We start from the raw sequence: 15,348 nt of genomic DNA on the forward strand, positions 1-15,348 counted from the left end.
GCTGCATGCTTTCCTTTTTGCATTTTCCATGTTGAGGGTCAGTTTATGCTAATTGTATTCATATACAAAGCACGCTTACGGATCCCTCAACCACCTGTGTCATGGGGGGCACCACTTCCTGTGGTGTGTCTTGGGCAAGTACAGCCAGGCAGTGGTCATCCTTCTACAGGACAGTGTTCTGAAGTTCCTTTTATTTTGTGACAACCTACCAATGCCCAGTGCGCATGCTCTCACTCACGAACAATGCTTATAGCAATTTTTGTCTTTTAAAGCGATAATTATGATTTTTGTTTTCATTTGGTCTTTTTTAACTCTTTTTGTTTTACGTAGCTTTTAAGACTGGTGTGTTTTCCTGTGGTAGCTTTCTAGTACATTGTTGACTATGGTAATCACGCAGTGGATTTATGCATGCCAACTCTTATTTTATTTCTTCAGTAAAAGTTTTGTTTAAAGTAATTCTGAGTTTCAGTATTGTTGGTTCTCCTTAATCATAAAGAAAACTAAATGGCTGCTGTCAGGTCAGCGTATGGTAGGATGTCTCAAGAGCATAGAACACTTTTTTGAGTAGATGTTTGCTCCCCCAAATGAAGCATATAAGACTGGTTTCCAGTAGCAGGAGTAACTTGATCTGATTCTAATACAGCACCTTCATCATCTGGTTGGTGTCGTTTTTCAGTGTGAAGTGTCCTTACCAAATGTACATTGTTTATTGGCAGTTATGACTTGCGTCTTCCTATACACCGCATGTCACTCTTCCTGTTTCTGCCCCCTACCTTCCATTAGGAAAACAAATGCACATACTAGCCCAATCTTTGCTTAAGCCGCAGGGTTGAAAAACTGTGACAAAAGTTGTGGCTTATAGTTAGAAATTGACTGTATTTATATATGTTCTGAAATCGTCAAATTACACACAGTGAAACAAAATGTACTGAATCGATTTTGTCTAGAGATAAGGTTTAGCAGCTTTGTTTGATTTTCTCTTAAAATATATTGCGTGGCTCTCACTGAAAAAAAACCTAAATATTATCATTATTCTTTGAGTCAAATATTTCCCCAAACCTTGATCCAGTTGTTTTAGCCTTTTTACATTATCTGCTTCATTGTCTTAAAAAGTATGATAACCCTGTTCCACCACTAGGGGGGATGTTGTTGTTCTCTCGTCAACCTGCGCCATTTTGTAGAGGATCCTGCTCTCAAAATGGTGGTAGGCAACCATTTAACCCTTTAAGTATCAGGGAGCTCCAGAACAGGAGACGCACCAGCGACTTATCTTACACTCACACACCAACTCTGAAGTACGGAAACGCAAGGGGGTGGTTCCTAAACCCAAGTGAGGACTTCATCCTGGGCAGAAAAAGCCAGTATGACCACACCGCAGAGCTTGATTATCAAGGAGGGAGAACCGACTGCAGTGCAAAGGGCCCAGCAGTTGGACCGGAAGTAGTCGGAAAGGATTCGCGCCATAGAGCGAAGGGGGGCGGGCTCTTCTTCTCTCCCCCACTCCTTGTTATTGGTTCCTCCTTAGAACAACGCACACGTTTGCGCAACGTTGTCTTGAAGATCCGCAAAGAGAAAGAAAATGGAAGATTGTCACGTTTTAACATGACCCATTAGCCAAAGGTGGGCATGTCGTTGATTTGAATCTGGAACGACGACCTCATATTTAAAGACTCTTTGACGCCCACCGTTTCTCTCTGCACAATACCAGTCTCCTCGATGCGTTATTGACAACAGCAAAGCCAATATAAAGAAAGACGTCCGGTTTTGAGTCGGACTGGAAAACAACGACTTAAACTCCAAACCCACGCGGCTGTAACGCGTACTTAAGACGACGAACGGCTCGATGACGACGAACCACGCGAACGGTAAGGACCACGCGAATATTGAGAGTCGTTGAGCTGCCTGATATCAAAGCTGACCAGATAGCATGCTAGCTAGTTTACCAGTTAGCTTTGGTAGCCGTCACTCAAAATCATATTGCAACTAACAACATCAGGAAAGGAACAAATCACCTGAAAAGAAATAAAGTAATGACAAGTTGAATGCAAAGGCTCCTCAAAAATATTAAAACTAAGAAAAGACAAACTTTATGAATCATTTTAAAAATATTTTTAAGAATATTTAATTGTAACAAAAAATGATCAAATACATAGGTAACTTATATTAATCAGATTTTTTTTCATTTAAATGAATTGCATTTAAGTTATAAAACTAACAATCAGATTTTGTATTTATATTTTTAATTCATTTTTTTCATGTTAAAAAAATATAGAAGATAAATAACATGTGAATATGTGATTTTTTTTGTTCACATCTTAATATTTAGATAATAATCATATTTTATATTTGCATTTTCCAATACATGTAAAATATTTTTTAAAAAATGCATTTTATCCGATAAAAATGTATTTAAACAAATAAACAACTATTCGAATCAGATGTTTTTTTTAATATTTAATTTAAAAAAAAATCAAACAAATGAAAAATATAACAAAGATGATGGTGTAATAATAGTCTGTGGTTTGCAATAATCTGTAGTCTGTTCAGCCCTTTGAGTCTCCTTGTGATTAAGGGCTATACAAATTGACTTGACTTGCTCAGAGACCTGTCACCAAACTTACTTTGGACACTTCTTTTATCTATCATTTAACAAAATATATCTTACATTTTTATAACGATCATTTTATTAGGGCTGCAACTAACGCCTACTATAATAGGCAACTAGTCACCGACTATTGAAATGAGTCAACGAATCGGATAATTATCAATTTATTTTATTTCGAATTAACTTCATTTAATAATGTGGCAAATTTATAACAACAATAAAGAAAAATACATCTTTTTTATTTTGAAAATATTGCAGATTTGTACACAATTTAAAAATGCTAAATCCATTTAGGCACTACTCAGTCGGTAGATACATAAACCTCTATCCATTTTTTTTTTAATGGACAGGCGAATAAATAATAAATTAAAATCAGGTTATCATTTTTTTTCCCATAAAACAAGATGAGGCACATTTGCAGCAGTAGAACAGTAAATTAAACAAAAAGGGTGTCTTTTTTTGAAGTAAATTCAGTGGTCAACTGCAAAGTCTCTAAAGAACTTAAGGATTCTCAACCATTTTGACTTTTAACAGCAGGGTTGGGTAGGGTTACTTTAACTGGATTACTTTCAATTACTTTTGGATTACTCCAATACGAAATATGCTAATAAAAGACAAAATAAACTAAATATGAATAAAATTATGACTCCCAACACGTGGTAAGCTTTCTCTCCTGGCTTTGATCTCCTGCAAAACTAACATAAAATGCGACAGAAACAAAATGAAAATAAATCCAAACAGCTTGCCAACATCATTTTTGCCGTTCCATGTCCCCATGCCTGCACAAAATTTAATAATTTTATTCATATTTAGTTTTTTTTTGTCTTTTATTAGCATATTTGGTATTGGAGTAATCCAAAAGTAATTGAAAGTAATTAGGTTAAAGTAACCCTACCCAAACCCTGTTTAACAGTTATAACTACTGACGTTTGTAATTTTTAATGTTGTAACAACTGAAGTTCTTAAGACGGCATGCATTTTTACATTTGTTTGTCAGGCAGAGTCTTGCATAGCAAAATGTACACGAATAAAGAACAGTACTTTTAATCTTACCGGGGCAAGTCAGACCCTGCTCAACTGTCCGACGTAATTTTTTTAAATGTTCTTGCGTCAACAAGTTGCCACCATGATACACAAGATCTGTCTCGCAAACTTTGCAAGTAGACTTTTTATTCGTGCTATCCAAGTTGCTCCCAAACATATGAAATTTTGTTGTGCGTACTTGATGTTGACGCTGTAATTTCTCTAATATTTGTTACTGCTTGAAAAATAAACTACATACGCTGCCCTACTTACAAAGTGAGTTAAATTTGTTCGTAAGTTGCCTTAGTGCTATATTTTGTATGGAATGTATTTTTGAGGTTTATATAAGTATGTTTAAGGCTTGTGTAAGTAACCTGTATTGTTTTGAAACTGAAAAATAAGCGTTTAATCAAATAATATGCTCTATAACGTTACAAAGCAGGCTGAATGATATAGCATAGTACTGAAAAACAAATCTGCACTTAGGCGTTGACATTTTGTGGTTTGTGCATCCCTTTGAGACTCTTTGTGATTAAGGGCTAAACAAATAAACATGACTTTATTTATCTTTATAGTGAATTAAAGTTTAACTTACTTTTTGAAGAGTTAGGCGACCTTCTCCTCTGTGGTAAAAAGTGGAAGAAAAAAATAGCGATCCAACAATTTTCTCAACTGCATCAAGCTTTCTTCTTCCACTTTAATTTCAAAAGAAACGGTTCGTTCGCCTCTTCTTTGCACCAACCATATTGAATTAAAAAAAGAAAATAAAAATGTCAAACTTCTTAGCGTGTTGGAGATACAGTGCAATGTGTGTACACACAAACTAGGAAGTATAAGCCGGATTTCTTCTTTGGGGTGGATGATGGGTGACCTATAATAGCGCCGCACGGTGCAAAGAAGCACTGCAGTAATGTCTTGTACTTGCACACAATACCAAATCTAACTGAACAATATCTGGATATTTTTTGACATCTCGAAAAAAATATTGGTATCTAATATTGGTCGTAAGTAGGGGAGCGTCTGTATCGTGCCTGTGTAACTTAGCAGAAATTTAATTCTTGCAGCGGTGCCTCTTTCTGTTGGAAAAACTGACGACAATGGACAATGAAATTCACTGTCAATCAATTGATTTTTGTTGACAACGTCCACCGGTTGTTGCAGCCCTACAACCAAATAAATGACACAAATAATTCTTTCAACATCTTTCTTTGTTCTTTTCCTCCTTGCAATAAATTTAGTGTTGCTTATTATACGTAGCACTGCAGGATTTCACAAACGCAATCTAGTTAAATTTGCAACAAATATGTCATTGTATAAATTAGGGCTGACACGGTGAGGAATTTCTGGAGACGAATGATTGACACACAAATATCCACGGTTGACTAAAATATTTTACCCATTAAAAAAACCCTCTGCATTATATTCTTTAATTATTATATCAGCTTAACAATATATATACTGTACACCTTGATAAAAAGGTTAAATGGTGAATAAATCATTATCCACTTAACATTCTGTTACTTTTATTAAAAAAATGCAACCATGCAGGATTTCAGCCTGTTAGGTTAAAACCTTTTGAAGAACAATGCATAGGTGAGGTAATGGGTCATAAGGTCTTTGACTCAACTTTTCAGTACGAAAGTGCAAAATTGAACGAGGTGCACGCCGCCTGAGACACAGCATACGTCAAGCTGGTAATCCAGCTCGTCCGAAACACACCGAATCATGTCTTGGGTAACAGTTTCCAGTGTTGTATTGATTCTTTTCTTGAGTTCTATGTTTGCATAAAGATGCTGTTAAAATTTGAAGCCATAAAGGAGATCTAATAACAAATTATTATACTTTGCATTAACTCCGAAGCAGATAATTAGAATACAAAAATAAATAATAATCATATTCTGCTGGCACCTACTGATTTGGAGTAATGTTAGCTACTCGTTTGACCCTTGGAAGATATCAAAGATGCAATGACGCCCACCTATTTCCCTTGCAGCCCACTACTCCTTGAAGGGTTTTTGACACCAGCAAAACCAATATCAAGGACTAAGTCCGGGTTTTAGTCGGACAGGAAAGCGACGAATTGTTATCAAGAAAAAAGCACGGCCCCAAGACCTACACGGGAAGACAAAGGACTCGATCACAAAAGGGAACACGCTAACGGTAAGGACCAGCCGAAAATCGAGAGTAATTAATTTGCCTGATATCAAAGCTAACTAAATAGCATGCTAGCTTGCCAGTTAACACTGGTAACCGCTTCTCAGAAGCCGAGCATTTTGCGGTTGTTTTCGATACGAACCTGTCAATGAGGGCTGCAACAACAAGTCAATAAAATAGATTTTTATTGATTATTAAAAGAGTTGGCAATACATTTCCTCATCATTGCATCAAGGAGTGTGATTTATATGCCACTCACCACGTTAACCAAATGCACATAAGAGCGAAGTTGTTGGATCATCCTTGTAATAGCCCTTTGGTCCGGCAGAGGGCACCTTGAGACACACTTTATAAAAAGGATCTTACACGTGTATGGCATACATGTTTCTGTATTTTGTTTTATCATTAAGCTATTTGACATACAATTGGATATTTTACTGTATTATATTCTAAACTAGCATCCATCCCTATGGAGGTGTTGGAGTGACTGATACTACTGTATTTACTGCCTTGCTGGTTACCTTTCATCAACTACAAGCTTGCCAGTTTAATAGGTGTGTGAGCTTAAGTAGACTAAACCACCTGACGTTATTTTACTTAAAATTATGGTGTAATGGACACACAGGCAGAGGTTATCACAATCGCACTCACTGGAACTTGGTGGGTTGACCTTGCAAACATCAGTGGTGGAGCCGATTCAGGATGGCGTGTAAAAGTGTAGCAAAGATCTTACTGGTTTCATTCAGTTATGTGAACACGGTGAGATTGACATTGTTTTTCAAAATATTTTCTCATCACAGTCCTGCATGTGTTTGTGCTTGAATGCCAATTCAATTAAGGCAAATTAGTGTCCTAATCACAACACGGTGTTTTCCTTTGCCATCTGTAGAATTATGCCCCAAAGTTAATGTTTATATTTTGGGGCCTTAACAGCCAAAGCTGCGGCAAGGACTGCTTGCACGCACTTTGGAGTGGCTCGTGCTACGGAATCCAATTTTTGGGAATCGTTTGCAACAGGTCTCATTTTTCCTCCGTGTTTCTGGAGCAATACTGAGGTCATGAACCCGTTTTTTGCAGTGACTGTTTCTTCAATTTGTTTGTCATAATTTGGTAGTGCTAACACACAAGTTCTCGCTTGACATAATGCAAAGCTGGCGTCCATGCAATATTGTCTTGTAATAAATGATGTCCAGCAATGGTCATGTAATTTCGGAGTAATTTGCAATCCAAGCACGACAATAATTGCAAAGGCCCAAAAATGACATATTTTGCCTCTTTGATACTGGTTTTGGAGCCTTGGTGACAGCTTGTTTCTGCTTGTCACGCACAATGCATCCGTGTTCAGTCAAAGTGTTTCCTAAATAAGTCATTTCCTGTTTCCACAGCTGTATTTTGTTTTTTGAAACTTTATTGCCTGCATCATATAAATATTGCAGTGGTGCCAAAGTATCAATTTTTACATTGTTCTTGTGTATTTGAGGCCACTAAAATGTCATCCACGTATGCCAAAATTTGTCTTTTGTGGGGTGCATCAAAGGAGGCCAAACACCTTGTGATTGCCTCTGATAATTTTAGGGGAGTCACAAAATCCTTGAGATAACCTTGTGAACGTTAATTTTTCGCCTTCGAACGTAAACGTGAACCAGTATTGGCTGTCAGAGTGAACAGGAATGCTCCAAAAGGCATTACTCAGGTCCACCACTGAGAACCACCTGACTCTGGCTTGTAATGAGTTCAAAATAATGTGTGTGGGTTAGGAACATTTGGCACACGTGATTGTATTACCTGGTTTATTGCATGCTAATCTTGGTCTACTCTCAATTTGTTTGTGTTTTTCGGACCCGAAATATAGGCGTATTGAACAGCGTAAAATTCCTGCCTTCAATTCTTTAACTGCAGTTTGGATGCCCATCTCAGTGTCTTTTTTCAACGGCTATTGTCAAATTATCGTTCGGTATTCCATTATTCCCTGTATAATTACTGGTGGTGTGTTTTCCATGAGTCCAACGTCGGCAGATCCAGTACTCCACAGCCCGGATGGGAGATGACAAATGGCAACATCACATCATTTTTGGCTAATCAGCTGTGGTGGACTCGTGCAATCGTATCAGAATTTCACTTAACATGCAATCGGGACATCCTGATTCTGTTTCGTCAATGTCAGGGATTTTCTGTGACAGGACCCAAATTTCATGCGGCATCGTTCCGGCCAAATCATTCATGTCCCTCCATTCTCATTGTTTTGGCTTTACGAGTGAAATGTGTGGATGTTGCCCAGGAGGCAGTAGCATTTTCACTTCGGTGAGTTTGACAGTGGCAAAGCACCACTTCCTTTTCCAACAAATGAAATTGGCCTCCACTTGTTGGTCAGCCAATTCCAAAAACAATGTGGTGTAATCTGGATCGAGGCCTTGGGATTCTTTGTGCCTAATGGTGACATGTAAATTTTTTGGGTGTTGCATGTCACCCCCAGGTCTGGCCCTTTTGTGAGCTACTTCTAGTAACTTGTCACTGCCCCATTCCTCCTCGAACACATCCAGCGACCATCAGTAACGCGCCCCATCTTCTAAGGTTTTGATGCCTGCTTATTGACTGCGATACTAATGTCCAATTGTGTCAATGCATCGCAGCCTAATAAATTTAACTGACACTGTTATTGTAGAACTTCATCTACACACACCTTCTGAGTTGGATCATCAGGACATCACAACTCCATGGCATGGGACAAAGTTAATGGCTGAACTAAACCGTAAGCAGAGTGAGAGAAAGAACGGATGGGGTGGTGATGAAGGAGCAGAGTGGTTTCAGGAAAGGAAGAGGATGTGTGGATCAGGTGTTTGCAGTACGACAGGTGTGCGATAAATATTTTGCAAAAGGTAAGGATGTTTGTTTGGCTTTCATGTACTTGGAAAAAGGCGTACGACAGAGTTGATAAAGAGGCGTTGTGGCAGGTGATGGTAATGTATGGAATGGGTGGAAAGTTGTTGGAAGCATTGAAGAGTTTGTATGTGAACAGCAGAGCATGTGTAAGAGTAGGGAGTGAGACAAGTGAGTGGTTCCCTGTGTTGACTGGTGTGAGACCGGGGTTTGTGATGTCACCATGGCTTTTTAATGTGTACATGAATGTGTGGTGAGAGAGGTGAATACAAGAGTGGCAGAGGTGTAGAGATGATGGACAACGGTGGAATGGTGTGGCAGGTAAGTCAGTTGTTTGCAGATGACACCGCGCTTGTGGCTGATTCTGAGGAAACATTGAGAAGGTTGGTATTTGAGTTTGGAAGAGTGTGTTATGTGTGAATGTTGGGAAGAGTAAGGTGATGAAGTGTTCACGTGATGGATTGGGCATGGCGTTAGAAATAAGGTTGCATGGGCGGGTGCTGGAAGAAGTTGAAAGCTTTAGGTACTTGGGTTGTGATGTGGCTGCAGTTGTTGGAATGGAGTGCGAGGTATTGCACAGAGAGACTCAAGAAAGCAAGGTTTTGGGTGCTCTGAGGGGAGTGATGAGCAACAAGAGTATGAGTGGATGTTAAGAGAGGACTGTATGAGAGAGTGATTGTGCCGACTGTGTTGTATGGTGCAGAGACTTGGAGCCTGAACGCAAATTTGAGAAGGAAATTAAATGGTTTTGAGATGAAGTGTTGGGGAGTATGTTAAGAGTGACAAGATTGGATAGATTGACAAATGAAACTGTGAGAGACAGAACTGGAGTAGTAGTGGAACTGAGCAAGCGTGTGGATAAGAGAGTACTCCGTTGGTTTGGACACATGGAGAGGATTGATGAGGAGTGAATTTTGACTAGGATCTACAGAGCAGAAGTCAATGGAAGGAGACCAAGAGGAAGGCCGCGATTGACGTGGATGGATAGTGTTATGACTGCACTGCAGGAATAGGGTCTAAATATAATGGAAGCGCGAGCTCTTGGTGATAGGAAGGAGTGGAGAGGTGTCGTAAAAGGATAGTAGGATATTTGGACACGTTCTAAGGGATATCAGGGCACCTGTATGATGTGGCAGGGGTAAACCAGTGGAAGCTGTCGGGCCCTGCTGTTGAACTTAAGAGTGTGTTGTGTCACCCTGACCTGAGTGATATGGCCGCTTTCTTGTGTCCCGTTTCATTTGGAGGGACGAAAGCATGACCGACTTGGGTGCCGAGGTGCTTAACTTGTGGGTGTTAGGGCATTTGGGTTGGCCATGGTCCAAAAATTTTGTGTGTAATTTTTTTTTTTTTTTTGTTGTTGCTACTTTTCCCCTTTTTATTTTCTTTGTTTTTTTGTATGTGTTTGTCTTGCTGTCGGTCACCCCTCTCGAGGGATATGACCAGGGTAGATAGATAGATAAACCGTAATCTCCACGCATATAAACCTCTTTTTCTTGGTTTGACTGTAGCGGGGTCCCACTTTCCTGAAATGGTCACAACCCTTGTCTACCAGGCAAACTGTTCCTTGGACTAGTAACGTTAGCTCTGGTTTCATCATGGGTTCAGTCTGATGATGCATTACAGGGAGTGCAGAATTATTAGGCAAATGAGTATTTTGACCACATCATCCTCTTTATACATGTTGTCTTACTCCAAGCTGTATAGGCTCGAAAGCCTACTACCAATTAAGCATATCAGGTGATGTGCATCTCTGTAATGAAGGGGTGTGGTCTAATGACATCAACACCCTATATCAGGTGTGCATAATTATTAGGCAACTTCCTTTCCTTTGGCAAAATGGGTCAGAAGAGGGACTTGACAGGCTCTGAAAAGTCAAAAATAGTGAGATATCTTGCAGAGGGATGCAGCACTCTTAAAATTGCCAAGCCTCTGAAGCGTGATCATCGAACAATCAAGCGTTACATTCAAAATAGTCAACAGAAGAAGAAGCATGTAGAAAAACCAAGGCGCAAAATAACTGCCCGTGAACTGAGAAAAGTCAAGCGTACAGCTGCCAAGATGCCACTTGCCACCAGTTTTGCCATATTTCAGAGCTGCAACATCACTGGAGTGCCCAAAAGCACAAGGTGTGCAATACTCAGAGACATGGCCAAGGTAAGAAAGGCTGAAAAACGACCACCACTGAACAAGACACACAAGCTGAAACGTCAAGACTGGGCCAAGAAAAATCTCAAGACGGATTTTTCTAAGGTTTTATGGACTGATGAAATGAGAGTGAGTCTTGATGGGCCAGATGGATGGGCCCGTGACTGGATCGGTAAAGGGCAGAGAGCTCCAGTCCGCCTCAGACGCCAGCAAGGTGGAGGTGGGGTACTGGTATGGGCTGGTATCATCAAAGATGAGCTTGTGGGGCCTTTTCGGGTTGAGGATGGACTCAAGCTCAACTCTCAGTCCTACTGCCAGTTTCTGGAAGACACCTTCTTCAAGCAGTGGTACAGGAAGAAGTCCGCATCCTTCAAGAAAAACATGATTTTCATGCAGGACAACGCTCCATCACACACATCCAAGTACTCCACAGCGTGGCTGGCAAGAAAGGGTCTAAAAGAAGAAAAACTAATGACATGGCCTCCTTGTTCACCTGATCTGAACCCCATAGAGAACCTGTGGTCCCTCATCAAATGTGAGATTTACAAGGAGGGAAAACAGTACACCTCTCTGAACAGTGTCTGGGAGGCTGTGGTTGCTGCTGCACGCAATGTTGATCGTGAACAGATCAAAGCACTGACAGAATCCATGGATGGCAGGCTTTTGAGTGTCCTTGCAAAGAAAAGTGGCTATATTGGTCACTGATTTGTTTTTGTTTTGTTTTTGAATGTCAGAAATGTATATTTGTGAATGTTGAGCTGTTATATTGGTTTCCCTGATGAAAATAAATAATTGAAATGGGTATACATTTGTTTTTTGTTAAGTTGTTTAATAATTATGCACAGTAATAGTCACCTGCACACACAGATATCCTCCTAAAATAGCTAAAACTAAAAAAGCCCCACTCCAACTTCCAAAATATTCAGCTTTGATATTAATGAGACTTTTGGGTTCATTAAGAACATGGTTGTTGTTCAATAATAAAATTAATCCTCAAAAATACAACTTGCCTAATAATTCTGCACTCCCTGTAAGTAACTCTCGAGGTCGAACATGTGTTTAATTTCTTCCTCAACATCCCCATCATTGTCACTAATGGAAGAGAATTCCAGGGGTTCAGACACCAATCTGCGGTCTGTGACCCCTCTGGATTCCTGGCCTAGTTATGAATCATCAGATGAATCGTCAACACGGTGCCGATAAGGCTTGGCCTCGGATGTACAATGGCAAGCGCGATGGCCCTCTCCACCGCACTTAAGGCACTTGCCTTCTTTGAACCACTGTTTTTTTTTTGGGGTGTCAATTTGGCCAAGTCAAGTTGAGTTTTTTTGTTGATCGTGTTGCGCGGTCCCCTTCTGTTATCATATTGCTTTCCTGTAAAGTTTGTTTATCACAGGGCGCTCTGTATTTTCTTTTTCTGTTCGACACATTCATAATTTCTTAAATAATTTAGGAATTCTTCCATTTGACAAGTCGGCCATTTCAATTTATGCTTCTTCACATAATTGCAAATTTGGCTCGAACTTGATTTAGAAAGTGTTGTCTTAGATGGGAATAAATAATTCTTTCTGATTCTCTAAGAGCGCCGGTCTTCTGGTGATCCCAAGAGCCAAGAAGTGTTCCGCAGGTTCGAGAGCGTTCTCCATCCGGGCACCGGTGTTGTGGAATGCTCTTCCCCCTGAGATCCGATCTGCAACCTCAGTGGAAATGTTTAAATCTAAGCTTAAAACTCACTTCTACTCTATAGCATATGAATAACCTAAACTGCTTATGTGTAATAACCTGTGAAGCCCTTTGAGACTCTTTGTGATTAAGGGCTATACAAATAAAAATGACTTGACTTGAAATGACTCTGGGATTCCGCCATGCACCTTGAGAACGGTGCGGAGTCTGTGAAAGAAATCATCCACAGACTCCTCTGGTTTCTGGGTACATTTCGTAATTTCCTTTGGATCAGAAGTTTTCCTGAATGCATCGGCACATCTTTCCATGATTCGGCCTAAATGCCCGCCGTCTGGATGCGTCAGTTCCTCATACGGAATGAACTGTGTGTCGTTTCGTCTTGGATGAAATTGTTGGACTATAGCACCGAATTTTACCCCGTTGTTAATGCCAATAACTTCAAAAATTCCCTTGCATTCAGGTGGTAATTGTGAACAATGTTTATCATTTTGTTAACAAACGTTTCAGAATCTTTATTTGGATTCGGAAGTGATCTCGCAATGTCTCTATACCTGGTCGGGGTCCATGGTCTGTATACAAAAAATGCGTTCTTCACCTTGGACAGACATTTCTAACATTGGGTAGGCCTGAATTTGATAATTTCAGCAGGGTTGATGATTCATGTCAGGAGCCAGTTGAGCGGTTGGATTAATGGTACGTGTCCACTGGCCCACTGATCCTTTAGAACGGGTCTGATAAATGTTGATGCTCTGATTAAGTTCGTATGGTTCTTTCGCCTCTGGTTGTCCATCAGTTTACCTGTCACCTGAGAATATGATGGCAAAGACAGATATAACTTTTGTTTGGTTGTTTGTGGTAACACATTGTCAGACTCAGCGATTGTGGTTTGAACGTAATGTGGTGATGCTTGTACGACACTCTGGTCCCGGTTGGTTGGGTTAACGACGGTTGTCGTCAGGTTGTCTATTTTCTTGTTCTTTTTTTCAATCTTTCGTCTTCGAATTTGTCTGGCCCTATCAAGACGAGCCTTGCAAAAAAAAAACACTGGTTACCATGGGTGTTGTCTTTTCTCTTTTGTTTGTCTTTAAGAAATAATTTACTAATTTAATATGTCCAATTCTCCACAGTCTTCTACATCTCCGGAAAATCCATACTTTTGCCACTTTCTGGTAAATTGTGTTGTTCCCTTGTAATCAATTTCAGCCAAATGCATTTTTCTTTTACTTTAGCCTCGGAAATTGGACAATTGGATTTTGTGGTTAACTTTGCCGCCACTTCAAGCGGTCTTAATTCTTATAGCTGTCTAGATCTGTTTCCTCGGTTTGGAGAAAAATTCAAGGTGCCTGACTTTGGGTCAAATACTAAGCTTCTACTCCCAATTTGGAGCAGGTATTCCTGGGTGTTTTTACTCACAACCCTTGGTCAGTTTTAGATTTCTCAAATTTTGGACATTCACTCTACACATTCACTCTCTCAGAGACTGATTATTTTCTGTGTCCTGAAACTAAACGTTTCTCTCACCACTTGTTGAAAATAGGAAACAACATTGGTTGTTCTGTACTGCCTTCTTTTGAAAATATGAAACAACATGGGTTGTTCTGTACTGCCTCCTTTTGAAAATATGAAACAACATGGGTTGTTGTGTACTGCCTTCTTTCGAAAGCAGCAAAGAACATGGGTTGTTCTGTATTGCCCTCTTTCGAAAGCAGCAAACAACATGGGTTGTTCTGTACTGCCTTCTTTCGAAAGCAGCAGACAACATGGGTTCTGTACTGTCTTCACTTGCGTTGTACAACCACTGACCTGTGACAATCTCTCCGTTGGTCGGGATGCACACGATTCGTTGGATGACGTTTGTTTTCTCCCGGTGGAGGACGTCCGAGGACTGGCCTCGTGGAAGGGAGGACGGTGCTCAGTTTTCAGACGTCGTCGATCATCCACCGAAGAGAAAACATGGTCATCCGGCTCGAAGGACCAAATTTTAGAATGTCAGAGACGTTTCTTCAAAACAACTGTGACAATCAAGTCAAGTCATTTTTATTTGTATGGCCCTAAATCACGAAGAGTCTCAAAGGGCTTCACAGATTATTACACTTTACACTATATTACACAGACTATTTTTCAGCCGACGAGAAGAGTAGGTTATTCATATGCTATGGAGTAGAAGTGAGTTTTAAGTTTAGATTTAAACATTTCCACTGAGGTTGCAGATCGGATCTCAGGGGGAAGAGCATTCCACAACACCGGTGCCCGGATGGAGAACGCTCTCGAACCAGCAGAACACTTCTTTGCTCTTGGGATCACCAGAAGACCGGCACTCTCAGATAGTAGGCTTCGGACCGGGACGTAGGGGCAAATCAGATCTGAAAGATAAGTGGGAGCAAGTCCATGTATGATTTTGTACAATACTAAGAGAACCATGAAATCACATCTATGGCTAACTGGGAGCCAATGCAGGTTAGCCAAATTCGGTGTTATGTGATCGTACTTTTTTGTCCTAGTTAAAAGCCTCGCTGCGGCATTTTGTACCAGCTGAAGTGACTTGATTCTAGACTACTATAAATAGTGTGATTTCAGACCAACCAAGATTGCCTTTGTCACTTGCGAAGGGCAGCAGAGCAACTCCCCCAAACTGCCAAAGTGCTCTATTTTTTTTTTTTACTCACACATGTTTACCTCAAATATCTAAACTGTCATTGAGCACACGTCATCTTTGCTGGGATTATTTTCCCCTTTTTGTAGCAGTCCAACTTCCGCATACCCCATATGCTCCTCTGCCAGTCGGGCTAGAGCAGGAGTCAAGGACAACCTCAATTAGTAAGGCACAGGCTTCAGAGTTGCCAATGACTCCAACAAGGAGG

General features: G+C 40.2%; 1 protein-coding gene across 1 annotated transcript in view; it reads left to right on the forward strand.

The window, feature by feature from the left end:
• Positions 1–1,162: 1,162 nt before the first annotated feature.
• znf1035 (zinc finger protein 1035) overlaps positions 1,163–15,348 on the forward strand; it is a 32,416-nt gene continuing 18,230 nt past the window's right edge. Inside the window, exons 1-2 of the mRNA XM_088326583.1 lie at positions 1,163–1,865; positions 5,622–5,788. The gene's annotated coding sequence lies outside the window, so the exon portion shown is untranslated. The remainder of the gene's footprint in view (positions 1,866–5,621; positions 5,789–15,348) is intronic.

The sequence above is a fragment of the Urocampus carinirostris genome, chromosome 2 (genome assembly GCF_059441175.1).
Source record: "Urocampus carinirostris isolate Australia breed hairy pipefish chromosome 2, RoL_Ucar_1.0, whole genome shotgun sequence".
Classification (NCBI taxonomy): Eukaryota; Metazoa; Chordata; class Actinopteri; order Syngnathiformes; family Syngnathidae; genus Urocampus; species Urocampus carinirostris.